This window comes from Apis cerana, linkage group LG9, assembly GCF_029169275.1.
Source record: "Apis cerana isolate GH-2021 linkage group LG9, AcerK_1.0, whole genome shotgun sequence".
Classification (NCBI taxonomy): Eukaryota; Metazoa; Arthropoda; class Insecta; order Hymenoptera; family Apidae; genus Apis; species Apis cerana.
This window is the reverse complement of record NC_083860.1, coordinates 6,541,289-6,565,026: the sequence shown is the minus strand read 5'-3', so window position 1 is coordinate 6,565,026 and position 23,738 is coordinate 6,541,289. Positions and strand designations below refer to the sequence as shown.

At 34.3% G+C, this 23,738-nt stretch overlaps 1 protein-coding gene and 1 long non-coding RNA gene across 3 annotated transcripts in view; one reads left to right on the top strand and one right to left on the bottom strand.

Annotated features, from left to right (window-relative positions):
• The window catches only part of LOC114576831 (uncharacterized), a 187,376-nt gene that overhangs the window by 127,253 nt on the left and 36,385 nt on the right, over positions 1 to 23,738 (top strand). Inside the window, exon 3 of the long non-coding RNA XR_009831118.1 lies at positions 22,298 to 22,516. This is a non-coding gene — a long non-coding RNA (uncharacterized LOC114576831). The remainder of the gene's footprint in view (positions 1 to 22,297; positions 22,517 to 23,738) is intronic.
• The window catches only part of LOC108000325 (receptor-type tyrosine-protein phosphatase kappa), a 93,795-nt gene that overhangs the window by 39,625 nt on the left and 30,432 nt on the right, over positions 1 to 23,738 (bottom strand). The window lies entirely within an intron of this gene.

The following is a 23,738-nucleotide window of genomic DNA, read 5'->3' as shown; positions in this document are numbered from 1 at the left end:
GATTTTATATAGAATGTCTATAAATCAAAAGATAGAAAATAATATAAATCAATGATATTTTTATAATTAAGAAATTGAAAAAATTGCCATCAGTTACAATTAAAGTTTGAAGGAATTTTTAATGAAATCTTTGAATTGAATTAGGACAAGTTAATTTATTCAAACTTGTCGAGAATTAAATAAGTTTGTTTAATTAAGAATTAATTAGAATACTGAAGTAGAATTCCATTTACTTGAAAGTTTACTTATCTGAATCTATTAATTAGAATTTATAAAATAATTCATCGATATTGCTATTATGTAGTTAAATTTTAGTTAAATAATAGGATATCGTAGAATATATCGTTGAAAAATAGAATAAGTTTCTTTTTGAGAAAAACTTTCTTTATAGAAATAGAATAATATGTATCGAACGGAAACTTTAGATGTCTGCAGTACAAGTTTGCAAGTCTCCAATTTTTTTTCCAAGTTAGATTTGTGAATTAATGCAAGTTGCTCAAATTTATGGACGAAGTTGGCAAGGCTGGAATGAAAGATTGCTGTTCCAAAGAAGTTTGCTTCTTCGTGGCATCTGTTTGCCAAATTTAGTTAGTCTTTTTCTTCGATTTTATTTCCGATTTACAAATGATGGCCAAAACATAACAAAAATCCATATAAATTCCATATATTTTTCACTTTTTTAAAAATTCAAATCTATATCCACACAAGTATTTTTTCTAAAATAATAACAACTCTCGATCTTTCCTAACCCCGAGCAATAAATTAAGCTGAGAACCATCTGCCCATAATTCCTGCTCCTCACTTATTTCACGTAATTCGCAATTTCCTATAAATAACAATTTAAAACCTGACCCGGCCATTTAAGATCCTAATTGGACAGCACCTTAACGAGGTGTCGCATCGTTTAAATCAGTTTAAATAAAAAATATCAATAAATCGAAAGGGTGATTACTAGATTGTCTGATGTAGCTAAAATACATTCTACCATTGATGTACAGAAAACGTGTCATAATATGTAAAAATATATGCTAAATTATGGTCTTACATATATTTTATATTACAAAAACAAACCATTGTTCACGCAATCACAAATAATATTTCGATTTTCCACATAAAAATTGTAAAAACAATTTTGTCAAAACCTACTTAAGAAATAGAGAAAATCATGCCGTTGAAATTGCTTTTTGTTTTATCTCGATATCTCAATCGGTTGCCGAGATATAAGCTCTCAAAGCGCTTAAGATAGAGCAGATATAAATGGATTCGCGACCTACTGACCTACATTTTTTCCTGGAAATGTGTACTACGTTTTTCTAAGAATCGCGTCTGTCACTTGTCTGGAGTTTGGGATAGGTCAGTGAGACGAGGTGCGAGCGAGAGTTCCGAATAAGCGACGAAGACGAAGATAATAAACGATTAAAAATTATTTTTTCTTTACACGACGATATCTCGGCAACCGGAAATCGTATCGAGATAAATAAAAGAGCGTTTTAAAGGGCAAGGTTCCACGCTTCCAATGATCGTTCGTTTGTTGACCGGAAGTTATTATCTTCGAAGTTATAGCGATTCAAAGTTTCCCTAATTTTAATAGAATTTAATAGGATTTAAGGTGAATGTGTAAAAATTACCTTTTCTTTACACGACGATATCTTTGGAACCGAAAATCGTATCGAGATAAATAAAAGAGCGTTTTAAAGGGCAAGGTTCCACGCTTCCAATGATCATTCGTTGGTTGACCGGAAGTTATTATCTTCGAAGTTATAGCGGTTCAAAGTTTCCCTAATTTTAATAGAGTTTAATAGGATTTAAGGTGAATGTGTAAAAATTACCTTTTCTTTACACGACGATATCTTTGGAACCGAAAATCGTATCGAGATAAATAAAAGAGCGTTTTAAAGGGCAAGGTTCCACGCTTCCAATGATCGTTCGTTTGTTGACCGGAAGTTATTATCTTCGAAGTTATAGCGATTCAAAGTTTCCCTAATTTTAATAGAATTTAATAGGATTTAAGGTGAATGTGTAAAAATTACTTTTTCTTTACACGACGATATCTCTGAAACCGGAAGTCGTATGAAAAAATATTTTAAAAAGAAAGATTTTGCGATTCTAATGATCGTTCATTTTTTGATCGAAGTTATTATCTTCGTAGTTACAGCGATTCAAATTTTTCCTAATTTTAATAGAGTTCTAAAATAAATTATATATATGTTTGTTTCTGAAAGAATATTTTAATATTTTTATTTCTAGAGGTTTAATTATATTAATTTTACAATTTTTTATTTAGCTGAACGTTGTATTTATATCATTTATGTGAAAAAATATATTTATATAAAATCTGCAGTTTATACAGGATTTTTATTATAGGAATGTAATTTTCTGGTTTTTTATCGACAAAAAGTGAATCGGAAAAGGCGACGAGGCCTTCAAAATTAGACTTTGATATATCGCGATGACAATGTGGCTTCCAATGGAAAGGAAAATACAATTATCGACCAATCAATGTGGCTAGCGATCGTCGACCAATCGAATTCCTATTTTCCATCTTAGTTTGAGTCGATGTGACCAATAAATTCTTAGGAAACAGAAAGATCGATGGAAATAATTATAATCGTATTATCAAAATTAATACTGGAAATTCGATAGCTTGGAAACTTGAAACATTATAGGAATTCAAACGAGAATGATGATACAATATTCCATTTCTTGGAGAGAATAACTTTGAAGAAAATAACAATGGATGTTTCGATAATTCAAGAAGTTCGAAGAAAATTCGAAACAAATTGCAGAAATTTAATTTAAATTGCAATGATGAAAGAAGTATTTGAATTACATAAATGATTACTTATCTTAAGAAAAAAAACGTAATTATTACACGAAGACAAAAAGAAGAAGAAAAAGAAAAAAATATAGAAAACTATATACATATACATATATTTAATAATCTCTCTGTTTGACCAACTTATTACTGCTTGTTCCAGTTTTAATAAAACCGTTCCACCAACCGTTAACAGAGACCTTTTTATCCTAGTATTATCCAGAAACTCAACATATTAAAACCCCTCCTACACAGACATTTCTAAATTAAAATTCACGTTCTAGAAATCAATTCACCAACAACCATCGAAATTTAATCGAAAATCGAAAATTTTTTCCAACGATAATTATTAATGTACCTGAAAATTTGGAAAATTTGAAAAATGAAACGAAACAAAAATTTTGATCGTGAAAAATCACCATCCAAATTCTCGATCCTTTTCGTATCTTTATCGAAAATAAAAAAGAAAGAAAGGGAAAAGAAAGAAGGAGAAAAATGCGGAAACAAATAGAAAAAAAAACTCGCTTAGAAATATATATTTTTTCATCTCGTTTTACATCGAACATGCGCTCGAAACATATCGATTCGAAACGCGAAACGATTATTTCCATTTCATTTCGAAACATTCACGTTTTACATCCGATACAACGTGTACGTGTATTTTTTCCTCTCTCTTTCTTTCTCGTTTTTTTAATTTCGAGAAATCTACGAGGTTCGATTAATAAAACACGTTAATCCAAAGTCAAACGGATTTTATTTTAACACCTAACTAATGTCAGATGAAATTTAACGTCTATCTGATAAGGGATCGTTTAAAGATTTACGAGTTTATTTCTCGTTTATATAATGAAAATTGTATTAAACGTATTAATTATATTATATCGCAACGAAGAAAAGGGAGGAAAAAATATATGAATTTTCTCCGAGGTTTATTAATGGATTAATAATTAATCACAAAAATAATCTGACTATCTCAAAGACTATCGAAATATAATTAATGCAGCGAATAAATCTAATTTTCAAATAAAAAATTAAGTTCTTCGTACTCCAAGTCAATATTCCACAATCAATGAACTTTTCGATGTATAACAAAATTTTACACCTAATGTGTAAAAAGTCTATCCAAACTAATCTTTTGTTCCTGTTATATACAAATAATACGTATAACACGAAATTCAAATACAAGTGGATTGCAGCAAGTATGCACAATGTTTATAAGTGATTTAATGAGCCTTAAGGCTTACCTAACAAGGCCTACGTCTTAGCTGCCAAGATCAGAGAATATAATTAATATATGAGAGGGCTTGGTTGGGCAAAGACCTTCCAGAAATTATATTTTAATGTAATTTCGCCCATTTGAAATTTCCCAAGAAATTTGTTACCACCAGAAGAGGTTGGTTCCTGAAAACTTCCTGTCCCTTTAATCACAAGACTCACTCCAGAAATTACTTCCCTATTCAAAAACGACAAAACAGAATCTCATTATCTCTTCATAATATATATATATATTATAAATACAATCAATAAAAACAATCTATCTATTCTCTCCCTTGCACACAGAAATCTGAAACAAAGAAAAACCGGATTACACCACAAAGATTCCATCACACGCCGCGATAAGAGAAAATAAAAATCGACACGGCTCTTTTGATTCGTCGACGGAAAGTATAAAAGACAGAGAGAGAGAGAAACTCGATCCATTGCCGAGTCGAGAACGAAAGAAAACACGATGAGTCACGATGAGTACAAAGGAGAGCGAAACATGGACTTTCCCCAGTCATAGGAGACCGCCAATCTAATTTATATTTCATACAACTCGGTGCAACGATTCCATCCACCTTTCTACCCCCTCTTCTACCCTTACCCTCCCTCCTTTGCTCCTCCACCGTGGATATTCGCCTCCTCCTTTATCCCATTCCCAGCCATTCTCTGTGTACACGTCGGTGAAGCGTGGCCGGCGATAAATAGCCGGGGCCACCGGCGCAATTACGACGAGAAGCGAGATGAGGAGGAGGAGGAGGAGGAGGAGGAGGAGGAGGAGGAAAGAACGAGCAAGGGGTGGCTTTATTACCCCGAAGGAAATTTCGTTCCTCCTCGAGATTGTTGAGTTATTGTCGTTAGAAGCGTTTGGCCAATGTTGCACTTATTAACCCGTATAATCGTAAAAGAAGAAAAAAAAAAAGATGGCGACAGAGAGGGAGCTCGAATCGATGTTTCGCTGATCTTTTCGCTTCTCATCTTTGGAACGTAGGAAAAATAAACTTCCTCTTTTTACTCCTTATTTTTCTTGTTTGTTAAGGGAGAATGAAGAAAAAATGGTTGTGGATTTTGAGAATCTAGGGATTTTTTGCAATCCTATTTGGAAAATATAAGTAGGTTAACGTGAAAATAATGGTGTAAATGAACGACAACTGGGTATTCCTTTTTTCGTTTCATCTAAATGTATAGTTTTCAATGAGACATCGTTTATTTTAATCGTAACACGTTTAATTTCATAATATCTGTATCGATCTTCTCGATCGATCGTGTTACTTCATATCTAAATTTCTAATAGCAAAAGTATAATTCTCTACGATTATATTGGAACGTAACGGGCGTTCAAAGAGAAATTTTCTCTAATAATTTGAATAGCGTGAGGATATTATTATATCATTGAATAGATAAAGGGAAGAGAAGAGATAAAAGAAAGGCGAGCCGAGCTCATCAGTTAGACTTCCTTTTCAACGAGATTCACCGATGGTAAAATTAGGGAGCCGAAGATAAAATTTTCATCGGGCAAATAACGAAGATTTTTTTTTGACTCGTTTCTCTCATAAAAAAAGAAGAAGAAGAAGAAGAAGAAGAAGAAGAAGAAAAAGACTAAAGTAACAAGAATTTAAATCCATTGCCACGTAACCAAATATTTTACTCCAATATTTTTTTATTGAAACTTCAATTTTCTTCGATTCTCTCAGAATGAAGAAACATATGAAATTGTGTTTGCGGATAAATGAACGCGAGATTTCATCGGGAACTTTGTTTACTCGTAGATTATAGGGCAAAGTTCAACGAGCATCGTCGTTCGATCAGCGGTTGTTGTAAACTGAGGAATAAACTTTTTTATTTTTCTGTTAGAAAGTGAAATTTCCTCCAGAAGAGACACATATTACGACGCGATATATTTTAGATTTTTATCTAAAATAACTCTTCTTCTTATTTTTTTTCCATCAATTGAAACTAAGTACTTCCTTTTTTTTTTAAATAAATGTGGAAATAAATTTTGTTTCACTTTGAGAAAACGAAGGAATTACATAAATTATATATCGCGATATTTTGTAAAAAAAATGGAAGAATATGGAAAACGATCGGCAAAGGAATAACAATGGTGAACAATGCTGATCGAGTGATCGTAATTGCGTTATATTAAACAGACTTTATCGAACGATTCGAATTCAATTAATTTCGACGTAACTTAGGGATGCGTCCCTCTAATTAATTTGCAGCAGAATCGGCATGATGGGATCAGCCGCATTCGCTTAAATTTGCATCTCGGGCGCATAATTTTTCTCATAATTGCACCGACCGAAATAACTGAATTTCGAAATAAAAATTCACTCGACGGACAAATATGTATTGTATGCAGACAAAATATTTTTACAGGGGGGAGGAGGGGGAGGGAGAGATAAAAAAATAACAAAGCGAAATTAAAAAAAAAAAAAAGAAAAGAAAATAGAAAAGTGAAATTGGAAAAATACTATCACAGTGAAGATGAAAAAAGAAGGGAAAAGAGAAGAAGAAAAATATCGAAACGAAATTAAAAAAAATAAGAAAAAAAATTGTGAGATGAACAAAACCGATTAAAACGAGATAATAAGATATGAAATAATAAATTTACTCGTAATCATCCTATTCTTTAAGTTTTAAGATTAAAACTTAAAATTTTAAGATTAATCTCTGATTCGTTCAGGGATTTCCTGATTCTGTCTTCCTCTTCTTCCCATCTTTCCATAATTGTCATATCCGATGTAATTATCGTTATCACAGTTTTCTTACGATTATGCAAATATGTTCCTCTTGTCGAATCAATCAGTCATAGATCGACCAATTAGCGTGAAAGAGAATCTTCCTCGATAAACTTGGTACAAAAAAAAAAACTTTGCTCTCCTCTCTTGTATTACACTCTACGCGTGTACGTTAATATTGTATTATGATAATCGAAAGATTTATTCGTTTCAATGTAAACAAAGGGACGTATTAAAATATTCCCCTCCCATAAAAATTTCAAACCACTTGAGGAACATATTTTATTTATCTTATGGAAAATTTGTTGCTCGATTATATCGTGCAATCGTGCAATCGGATTCGAAGTAAATTGTTTCAGTTTGCCTTTGTTTAAACAGGGGTTTTTTTTTTTCACGCATTCATTTGAATTCTACTTCAATTGACTTTTGTACGTCTCTGTTTTTATGAGATGCAATAAATATCGTTTTTTTCTTTTTTTTTTTTCGCGCTTTCACGATCATCATCCTTTCACGAGCTTTAATTAGACTTTCTTAATCGAGTGGTTCTTTAACGAATCCATTCGTGCGAACGTTTAATCAGGTATTACTTTATTTCTCAAAAGTTGGAAGGCAAGATAACAAGTAAAAAAAATCCCCTTAACGTTATTTTCCATTTGTCGTATTATTCGAAAATAGGGGACAATTTGAAAATGAAAACTCGTAAAAATGTTTTTCGAATTGAAAAATCCATCCAATCCTCTCTCTCTCTTTCTCTATCTCCCGTAAATTACATTTTCAAAATTCAAATTGAAAATTCTTCCTCGTTTTCAAAATGTAACGGGAAATTTATCATCCCCCAAAGAGGATGACCGAAAAAAGCAGCTCTTTTTATTGTCCTACATCGAAACTTGCTCAGATAATAATCGTTGCCCAGATAATAATTGAAAGGAATTTTCCAAGAAGCGAGGAGGTTCTCTTAAAATAAAAGACAGAAAAGTAAAAAAAAAATCAATAAAAAAAAAACTATAATAAAAAGAAATTTCCTACAACGCATCTTCCCAACAACACATCCAACTATAAATAAATAAATCAATAAAAACAATTTCATTCATCGAAAGACTTGACTTAACCTCAAATCTCAATCCAACGAAATAAACATCTACGAATGTTGGGTGGCAAATTTAAAAGTAACTAGAAAAATAACTAGACTAGCCACACCTTCCGGAAAAGAAAGAAAGAAAGAAAGAAAGAAAAATAAAATAAGATCAAACTGTCCATTATTAACGAAAGCCAATAACGTCAAAGAACCATCTAGTTCCCGAGAGGTTTTCCAAATCCTAGGGGAAACGTTGCACGGCGATCAGTCGAGGCTCCCACCGAGTTACTTTCGCAAGACGGATAATCCACTACTCCGTGAAAGTAGTAAGTCTCGGTGGCAGGTCAGACACCTCTAATCCGACGTCCGAAGTATCGGTGCGCGCTTTTCCGTTTTCCAAAGTGTCCAGTTCCCTTCCTCCACACCCCTCCCTCGCCAAAAGCGCACGCTTTTACTCTTTTTAGCGGCATGACCCTTCTCTTTAAACCATTAAGCCGGAGTGGAGGATGAAAAAAACCTTTAAGCCCACCCCATTTTCGTTCACCATCGCGTTTCGTAACGAATTGATGCATCGCCGCCACCCCTTTCGATCGATAATGCAGAAATCCAATCAGCAATTTATCTGGCTGAAGAAGGATGAAAGAAGGGTGAGAATGATTATTGAACGAGGAGAGTTTGGATTCTTCTGAAGTTCGAGAAGTTTTTCTCCGTTCTCCCAGATGATAAAATGATCGAACAATTTTGAGAAGTGCATCGAGAAGAAAGATTGGACGTAAATTTACTTGGCTGGACAATTGTCGAGGATTATTTAAGGAAGCATTTTGAATTTTTCTATGAATTCTCTTCCAACTTGATACCAACTTGATCTATTTTTGAGGAGAATGAAGAATCGTTGGGTAGATGAATAGAGTGATTTTTGAGAAAAATGAAAAGTAATTAAATTATTTTAAAAATAATAGGAAACATTGTTTCCAGAATAGATAGCTGTTTAAGTAATCGATAAGTAAAGAGGACAAGTATTTTCTAACAACAGGGATTAATAAAAATAGTTGAAATAACATCCACTCTTTTTATATTCGTTCGAAAAGAAAATATTTCCGGTTACAATAAAAACTTGTGCACGGTGACTCAGAAATATTATACCAGTTGAACGAAAATAATCGTCAAGTTACCGGCTTATTTTTTCGTTTTTATCGCATCTTGAAAAAATAAACATTCGTTGTAATGGAACAATAAAAAAAAAAAAGTGAATTTTCTTGGTTCAACAATTTAGAAGAGATTTGCTTCTGAAACGTCAATTTTTCGATCGTTCCACGGAAACGAATTTTGATCTTCGTGGGCGAATCTTTTCGCTCGTATATCCATATCTGGCCGCACGCTTGAACGGCGAACGAGGTCGAGATAATGTTTGAAATATGCGGCTAACACGGCTGTAAATAAAGAAATTCATCGTATGCGATCGTATCGCGACCAAATTGAACTAAAAATAACCATCGAATTTTGGACAATGTTGGAGCACGGAATGGCAGTGATTCAAGTTTAGTGGAACAATAGTGAGAGAATGTGGTTAGAACAATTTATATAATATAAAAATGAAAGAGATTTTTAATTTTAAAAATCTTAAAAAATTCCAAACGTAACAATTTTTCGAAACGAAAAAAAAAAGAAAAGGTAAATCGAGAAGTCGAAGATTTTTAATAATAATTCGAGAAATTTTTTGATCTGTCTCATGGAACAGAAGTTAAATAGAAGGAATATTATAGCGGGGAATAAAACTTTTATCGACTAGACTATAGGACATCAACCCCAACTAACGTAAGTCTATCCATAAATATCTTTGTAAACGCAAAGTTATCGCGAGTTTCTCGTAACTCGAAGGAAACAAAAGTCTCTTATTCGTTGAAACATTAAGGGAACAAATTGGTTAAGAAAGGCTGAGATATCGTTTCAATATCGATGGTATTTTGGTTAAACGGTGAAAAAATGATGCAATTAATAATGCAGAATGCAAGGGGAAATAAACTAGAGGCGATTCCCTATATAATGGGAAACAATATCTTATTCCCAGTCTCACAAAATTTCCTTAAAGAATATTCATTAAAGAACGAAATGCAAAAGAGAAGTATCGTAATATTAATTCAAAACAAATGTTATTATAAAATTTAAAATCTTTTATAATTTTTATTAAGACACTTTTTCAATGACTTAAATTCCTCGAAATTCCTGACTTTTTATCAAAAAAGAACACCGTGAGAAAAATTCTTTTGCTCGATATTAGATTTTCACTTCCGTTACACGAAAAGAAAGAATACATCTCTACTTTAATTCCAATTTCTGAGATTGTATTTATAAAAATTTCAATCTGCATAATACTATAATACGTAGTATATCGATCTAATCTTGTTCCAATATTTTTTTCCCGTTGAAAAAGATTTGCACTTCGCTTAATACAATTATTTGTCTCTTCTATTTCCTTCATCTTTCGCTCTCTTTTTAATCTTCGATTCCGTTGATCGTATACTTTTATCCGTTCGATTAATCAGTTTGGATTTTATGAGTTCGAGAATCCATGCGAAATAATTGAAACGAGAGACGCAATTTGATTCCGAGTAATTAAATATGCGTATAGATAGATCTATATTCTCCTCTCTCTTTATTGATCTCTTTCTGTAGAAATATATTCACCCGCACGAATTTTGCTTGTTTTCTATTCCTCCCTTTTTGTTTGTCTTTTTTTTCTTTCCTTTTTGTTCGTTGAAAATAACTTGAATTTTTTTTAATTAAAATGAAATAATACAATTCCTCTGCTATATAATTAGGTATTTTTTTTTTATTTCTTTGTTTAATATTACTCTTTTATTCTATGACACGTAACCTTTGCAAAAATTTTATAAAAGTTATCGTTAGAAATTGATTTTGATTTTGGCAAATTCATTGCATACCGATTGAAATTTTATTATATAGTTCCCGTCAAATGGAAAATTCGTTGAAACGGAACAGTTCGATTCGAAAACGAATTGGCGAGAAGTTGAACAATTATAACAGTTTAACTTCGAATCTTCTCCGTCCAGTTCAGTTCCGATTGCTCGTCGAATCGAAATCGACAATAAAATATATAACTACTTTAATTACTATTTTCCCCGTAAATCAGAACTTCAAATCACGCGTGTAATTTCGTAATCGTTATTTCCAAAAGATCTTAGTGTAAAAAAAACTTCGTCCTCCAATCCTCTCGCCATATTCCCCCTCCAAAAAATTCTCCCACACTTTAGAGAAGAAATAAGCTTCGTCCTACGTGCTTCCAACTTCCAAAATCCCAAACTTATTCCCAAAAAAAAAAAAAAAGAACCAAGTACCTCCTCCTCCCTTTTCTCGACTCGTATTTTCTTCAATCGTCCCTTAGGTGAAAAAAATAATATTACAAAACCTCGACTCGTCGTTTCGTAAAAATTTTCCCTCGTATGGAAACCTCCGTTTCTCTGTCTTCTTCTCGACAAAGAATCGCATCGTCAATGAAGGGACACCATTGCGTTTCCATCATCACGCTCTCATAAATAGCGGGAAAACTTTTCATCCATAATTCTCCTCCTCCGTTCGATCGGCAGAAAAGCGGCGAGACCCATTCACCTATCGTGATGGCGAAAAAAGAAGAGAGAGAGAGAGAGAGAGAGAAGAATAAGTTGCTCGTCGAAGTTGGGCATTGTTCGGTGGCTGAGCAATTTCCATAAAATGGCTTTTGTTTCCACCTTCGACGGGGGTGGAAAACTTTCGATCGATCCACGATGATACTTAACTGGTAGGAAAAAAATTTGAAATTCTCGATATCGCGCCGATTAACTTGAATATCGATCGTCCGCGGTCCCGCAAAACCCGGCCACCGCCTCTTTTCTCCCTTTTTTTTTTCTTTTCTTTTCGTTTTTTTTCCCGGCCACCGCGGACGATATCGAAATTTGCATATCGGGAACAAAACGGCTCGGTGTCTTCGTTTCTCGTTCGATGAGGAGAGACAGGATCGTACAGGATCGGATGTCGAGCATCGGGTAAATTCACCCGTTGTCGCTTTTTCGACGTAACGAATTCGAACTCGTGTCCGTTTTCCAACTTTTCCGGCGTTGCGTGCTCCCCGTCGTCATTTTGCGAGAAAAAGTATGCGTTTTGTACAATTACGAGCTTTGAATTTGTAACTATTAATCGTAATTGTTCGTGGTAAGAAAAGTGTATGCCTTTTGAAATGAATTTTCGCAATTATATCGTGGGAGAATTGTGATTGTATTTTCGAATCTGTACAATTGGTGAGAAAATATCGTCGAAGGGGTGATCGTTCAAATAATATGAAATTGAATTATTAATTAAAAAAAAAAATTGTAAAATCCGATCTGCCAGGATTTGTATTGATATATTAAAAGGAGAAGGAAAACATAGGACGGAAAATTTACGGAGGGAGAAAAAAAAATATCCAATAAATACAATATTAAAAAACCAATATTTACAATATAAAAACAAAATATGTACGTGAAAAAAGAAGAGTATCTTGTGTGTTGTCTCTTTTATGAATAGGCAAGCAGATTGTGCTATGGGCGCACTAATACCAACCCTATTGTCACGTGCAATAATCTTGCACGTGCATACATCGTTGCATACACGGCCGCCTAATACTGGTAACTGGCTTTTCACGATACGGTTATGCATCAACTTCAGTAACGCTTGCAAAGCTTGCATACGAAACAACGAATTTCCACTTAATCCGTGGAACGATGAAGCCCGCGGATTAAAGAAGATATTTAGGCAAGCTGTGCAAGTAACGACTTACTTGCCGTGGTATAACAATTCGAAAGATAGGAGAGTTTCAGTGAGAGGAATATTTGTTGTGAACGTTTCAAAATGAATAATTAAAACGGAACTGTCGAACGAATCTTTGTAGAGTGGTGGAAAAATAAACGAGTGATGGAGGCATTTCACCAACATTTTTATGATGATAATTTTGACGAGCAAAGAAATGGTGATTAAATTGATCCCTCGAATATCATAATTGTAATTTACATATTTTTCGTTTTCTTTTGAAAATATCTAATAATATATCAATTAATTTTAAAAGATCGATAGGAAAATTTATCATCTTTCTCCGTTAGATACGTGAAATATATTTTGAGAGATTATTTTTAAGAATTGTTCTTAAAGATTAGCCGTTAAATTTTATGTATATATATATTTTCTTTTTTTTAACGACAAAACAGAATTCCACGAAAGAGACATCAAATATATATACACACTCGCAAATCAAATGGTCAGACAAGTGTCCCAATTTCTGTGAAAATTTGCCCGCCCTAAAACAAACGGAAGCTGCAATTAAACTTTCGATCCGCGATCGCATTTCGCATTTCGTCCACCATAAGTTCGACGAAAATTGGCACTTTTCGGCGCCTATTGTATTCGCCGCGCGCTATATCAACCACGATAATGCGGTTTTGTATCGTGCTATATGAGTGCGTGGAGAAAATCAGGTTAAAAGGCTCATTATTGTTTCGCGAAAGAAAAACGATTTAGGAAAAATGAAGCAACGCGTTTAAAACGAAATTAAACGAGAATATTATATTTAAATAAGTTGCAATTAGCGAACAATCGTGAATATTTTTTATTTTTATTAAACAGAATTTCCCCTTTGAAAGGAAATTCCAAAGGTGGAACACGACTGTATTAATAGACCGCGGTAAATAATAGCTTTAAATACGAATTCTTTGTATAATTTCGTGCAATTTTCGTGATGATCAAATTTAAAAGAATTGCGGAAGAACTCCATCTGTATATTACCTTTAAATATCTGTGTCTCTGTTGAAATTGGAACTTTAAAAATTCAAAATTTAGAAAATTGAGAAGAATTTAAAATTCGAGAGAATTCAAAATTAAGAAAAAAGAAACCGTGAAACTGTAAAGATTCTTTTGAGAATTTCAAATCATCGAGGTTTCAAAACCTTCAAAACGATTCACGATAAATGACGGTGAAAAAATGATTCACAAATTTGATTCGACGACAACGCTTGGAACGATTTTCTTTTTCTAAAACGGAAAATTCGAAAGGGGGAAAGAAGCGCAGGATCTCACCCCCTTTAAACCGCGTTCCTTTAGAAACGCGGCGTCCAGTTGGACCACAGAAAATTTTCAATGGAATCCAGAGTTAGGGTCGTGAAGAGAATCTATATAATCCTAAGGGCGAATTACCCGAGTGAACATCATTCCGACCTTGCTCGATCGCCGTAGTTACAGAACTATGGTGATCGATCACCGACCTCCATAACGATTTCCCCACGACCGATAATGGGGTAGCAAGTTCAGACGTTACGAGGCAATTTGACGATGAAACGATTAACGTGACCGATTTAACGATCGATTATTGGCTAACGATCGAGTTGTAAATACCGATAATTACGATTGTGTCTTTTAAGGATCGAAAACTTGAGAAATAAAATCCAAACGTCAATTAATAATATCAAATTATATGAAAATGTGAGGTTATTTTAATAATTTTTTGATTACATTCATTAGTATAATATTTGTATATCAATTAATTAGGTCCACGTGTTCTTTTCAAATTTCAGAATTTTTATATTTGAATTTTGTATTCGAAAATCTCGCTCTTTACGTCATAAACAGAATTATAAGATCTTTTTAGAAAGCCAAAAAAAAAAATTTCTCAAAGGTCAAAGAAGAAAATTCTTTAACAAGTCCTTCCTTTCTTTCCCTAATTGTCCCTACTTTATCTTCCTTTTCCTTAATCACGTGTACTCGTTGAAAGTTTAACGAGATGGAAACGGTGGCGTTCAATCAGAAAAAGTTCGTCAAATTGAGGAACGTCTCCAGGTTTTTATATATAACGTCTCGTCTGTTCAAAATGTGTCGATCAACGGTAATTGAATCTTTCATTAGCAGATTGTACGAAATGTTTTTCGTAGGCAAATAATAATAAATAATTCATTTTTCGAATTATTGTTTTACGAAAATTAATATTTCAGAGGAAATTACAATCCATTAATCTTTTGGTAACAAGGGAACTAGGTCGTTTGTGATCCATGTTGTACAATGTTGTATTTTAAACGTAGCAGTTTCTCTTCTCAAAATTATGTGTCAACCAAGTTTATGTTAAAGCGCGTTTGTAGAAGCGCAATTTCTTTGAGATTTCAAAGCTCTGAAAATCCAATGCTTGCGGAGAAGTTAAAATTTCAAGAATTCAAAATTCAAGAAAAGAAAATTGAAAGCATTGGGGAAGAACTCGTAAGTTTGAGAGTTAAGAAATTTTGAAATTTCCGAACTCTGAAAATTGAAATTTGGAAATTCGAAAGGCTCTGAATATTAGAAATTCTTCGAAAGTTTTCGAAATTCAAAAAATTCGAAACGAATTTTTACAACGATGATATTTTGATTATAATTCGATGGAATAAATTCGTTGGGAAGAATTTTCCAAGAGAAAAATATCAGAAAGAGATATAAAAGATACCAGCAAAATATCTATATTGTAGTATGATAAAATTATCGACAGCCGTGATTGATCCAACCTAATTGGTTCGCCATTTATGCCACCTACAAAATCCATCAGCAACGTGATTAATCATTTTGTGGAAAACTACGGTATACACTTCTTTACAAATATTATTGATAATAAAACAGAATATTACGCGTTTATTAAAAAAAATTGATATACTTCAACGAATAAAAAACTGAGATACAACAATTCATATTTTATTAGCTTCTTTTTACAACAAGCAATTTTACTCGTTCTTCACTTTCTCACTATTTAAATTTCGTTGAAACTTACTCGAAATAACGATTTAAAAACATAATGCATTGAATTAAGTAATGCCTTCATGGTACTCCAACGATACAATCATTCAGTAACCATAAAATGAATTTGATTTTAGATAAATAAACAAACAATAACGAAACATGTAATCCGATCCACAATTTTGAGTTTAATACAAGTTAGTTTAGTCAGGTTGACTTTTAGAATTTCAATCTTGGTGAAATTATGGGAAAATGTCAAGGGTGCTAAAACTTCATAAAGGTTAGGAGGATGAAGGTGATGGGATAGATCACAATTTGAGTAATTGGACATATGGGTCAAGTTAATACAGTAATTATGGGTAAAGTTTAAAGCATACTTTGAGCAGATTCGTTGCAAAACGATAAAAATTTATATTATATATTTAAATAGAAAATAATTGTCTATTTATAGATCCTAATTGCTCTATCATTAAGTGTTCCTAAAATATGAAATATAATTATATTCTAAAATGAAATATCAAAATTATACATGTATATAAAAATACATATATATTTTTAAACCGTAATAATAACATATATATATATGTCTATTTCAGAGAAAAAGAAGTTTCAATTCAATAACTAAATTACTTCGCTCTACGATCCAAACAAAAGAGATCAAAACAAAAGAAAAAAAATGAACCTGATCAATTTCTCTGCTTCAATATCGTACAATCGTGAACAATTTCACGTAGCACCGCGATTATAAAAACCACGGACGGAAAGAGCAACGAGGGTGTAAAAGAAGGGATGGATAAGAACTTAGCAATCTCGAGCGGGAAGAAAGCAATCATTTTAATGGTTCTGGGCCCCTCTTTATCGCGACAACCGTGCAAACAAGCAAAAGGATGGAGAAAGAGGGAGGGGTGGAACAGTATCGAACGATTCACGACGGTTTATGAAGAGGCGAGACCTTGCGCTTGAAAATGAAGAAAGATCTGAAGGTATTTTCAATTTCGCCACCGGCTGCCCGATATGTGAAAAGAAAGGCAACTCTTCTTTGTCTCTCTTGGAGGGAGGGAAGAGGGTGTGGAGAATGGAAACTGTTCTTTTCACTGTCTTCGGGACACTTTCCCAGAAAAGAAACGGAAAAGGAGCGATTGTTGAAGAAGAATCATTTGAAAAGGAAAGTTTCTTCGTTTCTCATTTGTAATTTCGAATTTACTTCAAAGCAAGATCGAAAGTTGCGTTAAAATTGAATTCTGAACGGTTTAAAAATATTTGGAAGTTTGGGATATCGAAGAATTCGTATCTTCCTCAAATTTCGAGAATTGAAAATTCCGAGAATTGGAAAGCAGAAATTCAAAAATTGGGGAAGCTTCGAGAAATTCTCTCGAGATTGAAAAATCTCTGGTAATCGAGATTTCTTCTTTGAAAATGAAAGAGAAAAAAATTCACAACAAGTCCCTTCTCAAGCTCCATCAAAAGCATCCATCTTCAAGGCATCTTCGACGAGTCACATCTCTCTATTTCGTAAATCCCGGCATGGAAAACGGTTAAAATTAATTCACGAAATTAATTACGGACGGTTTATTAAATGGATAACTTGGGCCCACCACTATCAATCGCAATAAATGGGGAATGTCAGCTGTCACGGGTCCGTGAGCCATCGCCAAATTCGGTTTGTATTTGCGTTATGGCCGATGTAACACGCGTGTCCATGCTACGCCCACTTCCTCGCCGAGTTGCACACACTGTGCACGCAATCATGCTGCACGCATCCTGCCTGCATCGTATAATACCACAAACGAGAACATTACCAAATTGAACGCGTATTCATTCGCGCGATTTAATATTCGTTATACCACCCCCCTTCCTCCCCTCTTCCCTCCCCCTTCTCGCCCTTAGCCAATAAACCTAGTGATTGCATGATTGAGACCCGTGTCGGGCAAATATCTCGTCGTCCATGGATTAAATTTAACGTTTCGAGAATACGCACGATTCTCAAGTACCGACACGTGTTTCCATTCTAATATCTCGTAATAAGAGAGATAATTTAATCTTTAAGCGATTTCCTCTTTATTTTCTCGATTGAATCTTTTGCAGATGGGTAATTCCAGTAATTTAAAATATTATGAAGATAATATTCGTCGAATGTGTAGATTAATTGGAATTAGAAGATGGAAATTAATGAATTTTACTTATTTAAGAATTTCTGTGCAAATTGTCTATATATAGTGAAATAATTTACATTTTGGATTCATTTCACTTGTTTTGAGTAAATTGAAAATTTAGCTTGAAACATTTGCCATGGTATTTAGGTTTACGTCTCTTCTTTGAGATGAATATTCGAGGTTTCGATAAAAGAAGAAAAAATAATTAAAATTTTTTACGGGATTGAATGATTTTCTCCATGGGTTGATTTCAGTTGGATTGAAATTAAATTAAATTTAACAAGTTAGCATGTCCAGAGAGAGAGAGAGAGAGAGAGAAGTAAGAGGTTTTACGGGAGTTTAAATTCCAGGGAAAAATTAAATCAGGGAAAGTTTAATCGGAAGAAAAAAAAAAAACTTGCATTCTACTACGTTCCTTCTATTTCGATACGTTGTTATATCTTTATTCCAACTTTAATCGAAATCAATTTATTCCAAATTTTTAATTTAGAACAAACACATTAATCTAAATTCAATCGAATTTTCACATTAATCTTCCAAATGTAATTATTTAAATATTTAAATAATATTTTGCCATTCCGTATCTCTTCAACGTTTATAAATCTCAAATTGTCAAACATAATTGGAAACATTTCAATTTACAAACGAACAAACACTGCGCGAATTTACATTCATGATCCAACAAATGCAACAATTTAAATATTTTTCCTGCCCGACATTCGAAAATTATCGATAATCATTGGGAAACATTGCAATTTGCAACAATTTGTAATCCAACGTGCCCAATTTACACATTATTTTCTATTCTCACGCGCAACGTTCAAAATTTCAGATCGTCCAATCGCAAATAACATTAAAGAATTCGTTTTCTTCGAATCCTTCTCTCGCGATTAAATCGATTAATTTATTTAAAAGAATTATTTAAAAGATCTCGTTACGTACGTTAGTATGTATTATTATCGAGACAAATCAGGAAACAATCGCGTGGATAGCATCTATTCGCTGTTAATTAGCAAAATTTCGTCTCTGGATAAGCCACACGTGTACCTCCACGAGTGCTCGTATATAGGGTGTCCAGTTAAAAACGGATTATTGGAAAATTATGAAAAAATGATGCAGAGAAAATGGGGAAAGACTCAACCATCCGGAGTAATTAATTTATTTTTGATAGATTTAGTGAAAATTACGCGAGAATTTATATTGCGTACATTTCCTAATTCGTATTTCGAAGATGGCAATCGATATTTCTGTAAAGCGCTAATTTATTCACGTAGAAAAATCATTAATTCATATTTTAATTTTATATATACACGATTTGAATGAATACGTATATATCGACTTTTTTTCAAATATAATTTTTCACAGATTGGCAAATTTTCCGATTTTCATTCCCCGTTTGCAACTAGACACCCTATATGCGCGCGCCACGAATCGGATTAATTCGATATTCGTTACGAGGAGGGCAATAATAGAGGCCTTTGATAGAGGGTTTCGAATTAAATCCGAAACCGGCCGCCAAAAATCGAGCAATTTTCAGCGCTGATTGCCGTTTCAATCAACAACTTCCTCGCTGATCTTTTAATCGCGATTTAAGTTTCACTGCGACTGCTGCGAAGCTAACAAACTGAATCGGCCAGATTTGATTCCAACTTTCCTTTCATTAAGTCTTGACGTTTCGCTCGAACAGGTTCAAGGTTTCAGGTTCAAGTTTCGTAGAGGAAGCGGGGTGTTGTATTTGGGGTGAATAATCCTGTCCCGTTTTTCACAGAGAGAGGACGTTGATTCAAAGGGATTGCAAATTTCGTTTAGCTTGGACCGTGAAGTTTCATGTTTTTTTAATCCAATCCCTGGCTAATTACACCCTTTATATTATATCTCTAGGATTATTTTTTTTACTCTAGATAGATCGTTGGAAAATTTCTCAAGATTGTGAAAAGTATATAGAAGATTAGATGATTCGTGTGAATTACATATATTTTTTTTTTTAAAAAATTGATCGAATTCGAAATTTAAAAAATTTGCAACTTTTAGATTATTCGAAATTCCAAGAACTCGAAACTTCGAAAATTGAAAATTCTCAGATTTCAAAAGAAATACCCTCTCAAATTTCAAAGCTCTAAAAAAAATCGTACGATCCTGGTGCGATCGAAAAAAGAAACCCGCAAAATAAACCTCATCCACAATCGTAACTCACAAAGAAAAAAAAAAAATCCTTCGATCGTCCAATTCAAAGCTCTCGATCACCAAAAAAAAAAAAAAGCTCTAACAATCCCTTCTCAAAAAGGTAACAGGAATCGAAGGTCGTACGCGCGACCAAGCACAGAAGCCATTAACCCATTTTTTAACCGGCGTCGAAAAAGTGGGAAGAGGGGAGAGACACGTTTGTTGCCTGGCTTGGAATGGCGCGTTCGAAGGGAGGGGGAGAAAAAAGAAGGAGAGAGGGCGAAAAAGTGTCGAGGGGGAGGGAATGAAAAACAATATTTTTTATCCGGATCCACGAGGGGGCCGGTGAACGAGATTGAATGACATCTACCTCCCGCACACTACGTTTGTTCTTCCTTTTATTTCGCGCCGTTTCACTCCTCCCCCAGCTCTCCATCCCTTTTTGTCCCTCACCGTGTTTCCTTCCACAACTGTTTGTTCTTCCACTCCTTTTTTTTCAATCCCTTTTCCCCTTTTCTCTTTCTCTCTCTCTCTCTCTTTCTCTGTTTTTTCGTTGCTCTTGCCTCGTTTCCTCAAAAATTACGAGCATCGGTCGAGAGAGATGCAAAGGAATCATTCGAGAGATGATGTATTCGATCGTGTTCGAGTATATACATTTAACGAACGTCTTTTCGTTGGTTGGATTTTAGTTGGAATGGACGTGTATGGATGTCGATGGGGAAACAGGAGGAGAGGAGTGGTGGTTCTGGTTGTTGCTCTTTCCCGTAAGAGAAATTAAAGTTTAACGTGGTGTTTATCGGTGAAAGTGGTTTGATGATGGAGTTTCAAAGAGAAATGGAGGAAGTGGAGGATGCTTGTGAAGATTGCGGATATTCTAAGATTTGGATTTAGGTTAAGTTTAGGTGGATCGATATAACTTTCGAACTCGCGAATACCTCCTCGATTCTGAAACCTTTAAATATTTGAATCCCTTATAATAATATCGCCAAACTCCTCCTAATCGTTAAAATCCCCCTTTAAAAATCCTCGAATTTTCCAAAACTGTTAAAAATAAGAATTCTCAATTTCGATGTCTGGAACTTGGAAATAATAAATAAAATCCTTTCCTTTGCACAATCTGCAGATCGGGCGAAAATATTTAAATATTTATTTCGAAAATTTAGAAAATTTCCATCGCAATTATTATGCTCATCGCACGATTACCTTTTCACTCCCCTCCCCAATTGATCGATGAATATTTTGACGGGAAACAATAGGCCGGTATCACCGGCGCGGAAATTAACGATCACTTTACTCGAAACGAGGCCTCGAGTGAATAGAAAGCATCGGAAACAGCGTTGTTACGTTCACGCTCGATCGCGTATCGGTGCCTGTTGCATTACGCAAACGATACAGATCGATTAATCCTGGCCCGTTGTCGGCTCGTTCCTCCAGGATTTCAATTTCCAACCTGCGAAAGGCTATTTAATCGGCAAGTGCGCCCATCGATATATATATATCTCGCTACAATATTCGTGGAGAAATTACGGTAATGCACGAGTCGTGCACGAGACGTTTGTTTCCACGCTAGGATGCTGCTGAGTTTCGCCGATTTCCAAGTTTTTCCACTGAGAAAATTATCCCAGTCGAGTATTTCGATTTCGCGATTCGTTTCGAGGATTCAGGTGGGATAGAGGTGCGATGGAAATTTTCGAAATCTTTAAATGTGCGAAAAAGTGTAAAAAAAAGGGTATAGAAAATTTTGTCGATCGAGGAGGTTTTGGGATTCTTTCCAGTATAATATTCTCCAATTTGTATCGCAGGAAAGAATGATAAAATCTAAATAGAAGATTGGGTGAAGTTTAAAATCTTCAGAAATTCATTACATGGAATATTGATCGTGCGAGAAACTTTTGGACATCTATCCTATCGTAAGGAGTAATTTTTATCAATTTTTAAATTTAATTCCAACTTCGAATCCAATGTTTAAAATCAAGGGAAATATCTTTCTAAAATTTTAAATTATTTAAATCGACCGATCCCACATAATAGGGATTATCGTTAATTTACACATTTTAATAATATTTTCGCGTTACCGTCCATTTCCATAAATCGATCAAACTGCACGAATATATCTGGCCAAAGGGTAGCACCATGCATTTAAGGATAAACACTGAATTAAAGTGTTCGCTTTTTATTTTTGCAGGACATTTGGCGAGAGAGGGTTCAGGTGTGCTTGCTTTAATAAATGATTCGGTCCCATGAGTCGGAACGTTTCTGGATAAAGGTATGATATATTAGGACAGTGACTAATGAATATTTTTTTTTTTTTTTTCAGAATACCTACAAGGCGATGCTGATCGTTGCACGCCGATCAATCTTTATAAACGAACGAAGCCGATGAAGTTGAGAAAGTTCCTGAAATTGCGGAATTGCGGATGATAAATAGCGTAACGAATGCAACAACGTTCGGAAGAAAAATGAATCGGCGGAACGGAAGAATGAATTTTTATTTATCGGTAACCGGAAAACAATTTTACAATGGACGGCGAGATTTGTGAGTCCCATTTTATTTTATTTTTCTTATTTCGAAACTTGAGCAATTGAAAAATATTTAAACATTCTCCAAGCTTCGAAAATTTAACGAATCGAATATTTTATAAAGATTCTTAGATTCAATAATTGCCAAATTTGAAACGCGATGGTTTGCAGAAATTAAAAGATTACGAATTCGGAGATTTAATTGGAAAATTCAAATATTTCGAAAAAAAAAAAGAAAGAAAAATTTAAAGATCCCGCGCAAAATAAATTTAAAGTTTCAAAATCCTCAAAGTATCCTAAATCTTTGAGAAACTCGAAGAAATTCTAAGCGGATTCCCCCCCTCATTATCGAACTTCCCCGCCCACCCACGACCCAAATTCTGCACAACTTCGAGCACGATACACTTAAATTTCCCAATTCCCGGTTAAACGATAAAGCAAATTCCAAATTGGAGCAAAATCTGGCTCTCTCTCTCCTCTTCCTCCCCTCCTTATTTTGGAGGGGAACGGTGTGCCAGTTGCGCTTCTTAATCGTGGCAAGGTCTCTCCACCGCCGCGTTCCAGTGAAAGAACAAACTAACGGGGGCGGCGGTATTATGCGGTAATTGGCTTTACTTGGCATCAGGACAAGTTTGCATTTAACCAGCCATCGCCCACCGCCACTTGAAATTCCTTCGCACACGTGTGAGGGGCGGCAACGGTTCTGGCGGCATTTTCGACGTTTCACGTTGGCCAACCATTCTCTCTTCGTAGATCTCTTCCTTCCGACATCGTGGTTTCGTTTAATTATTTACCTATCTGAATCTATCGTTTGGGTCCTTTTGAAAATTGCTCGTCGAGGATATAGGATATCGTTGATCCAACTGTCGATCGTTTGAAGAAAAGGAGGGAAGCGACTCGCGCCCATCGCTAGCTTCCCAGGGATAATGCACCGCAAATTTTCAGCCTGTTCGCGTTGACGTTACGCACCTGGCTGATGAAGGGCGATGCGCGTCGTATCGAAACGGTTGGATCCGAATTTAAATTTATCTCAAGATAAAAAGAGAAAAATTAACAACCTAGTTCTAGAATTTCGAGAAATTAGAAAGATACAAGGAAGGAAAGTCTGGATTTTATCGAGACTTATTTCTTTTTTATATCAATAGAAAATAGTGGCGAAAAATTCATGGAATAGAACTTTATTTTAATTAATTTTATTCTATCGATTTGTTCTTAACACAATCGGTGATTTTAATTAA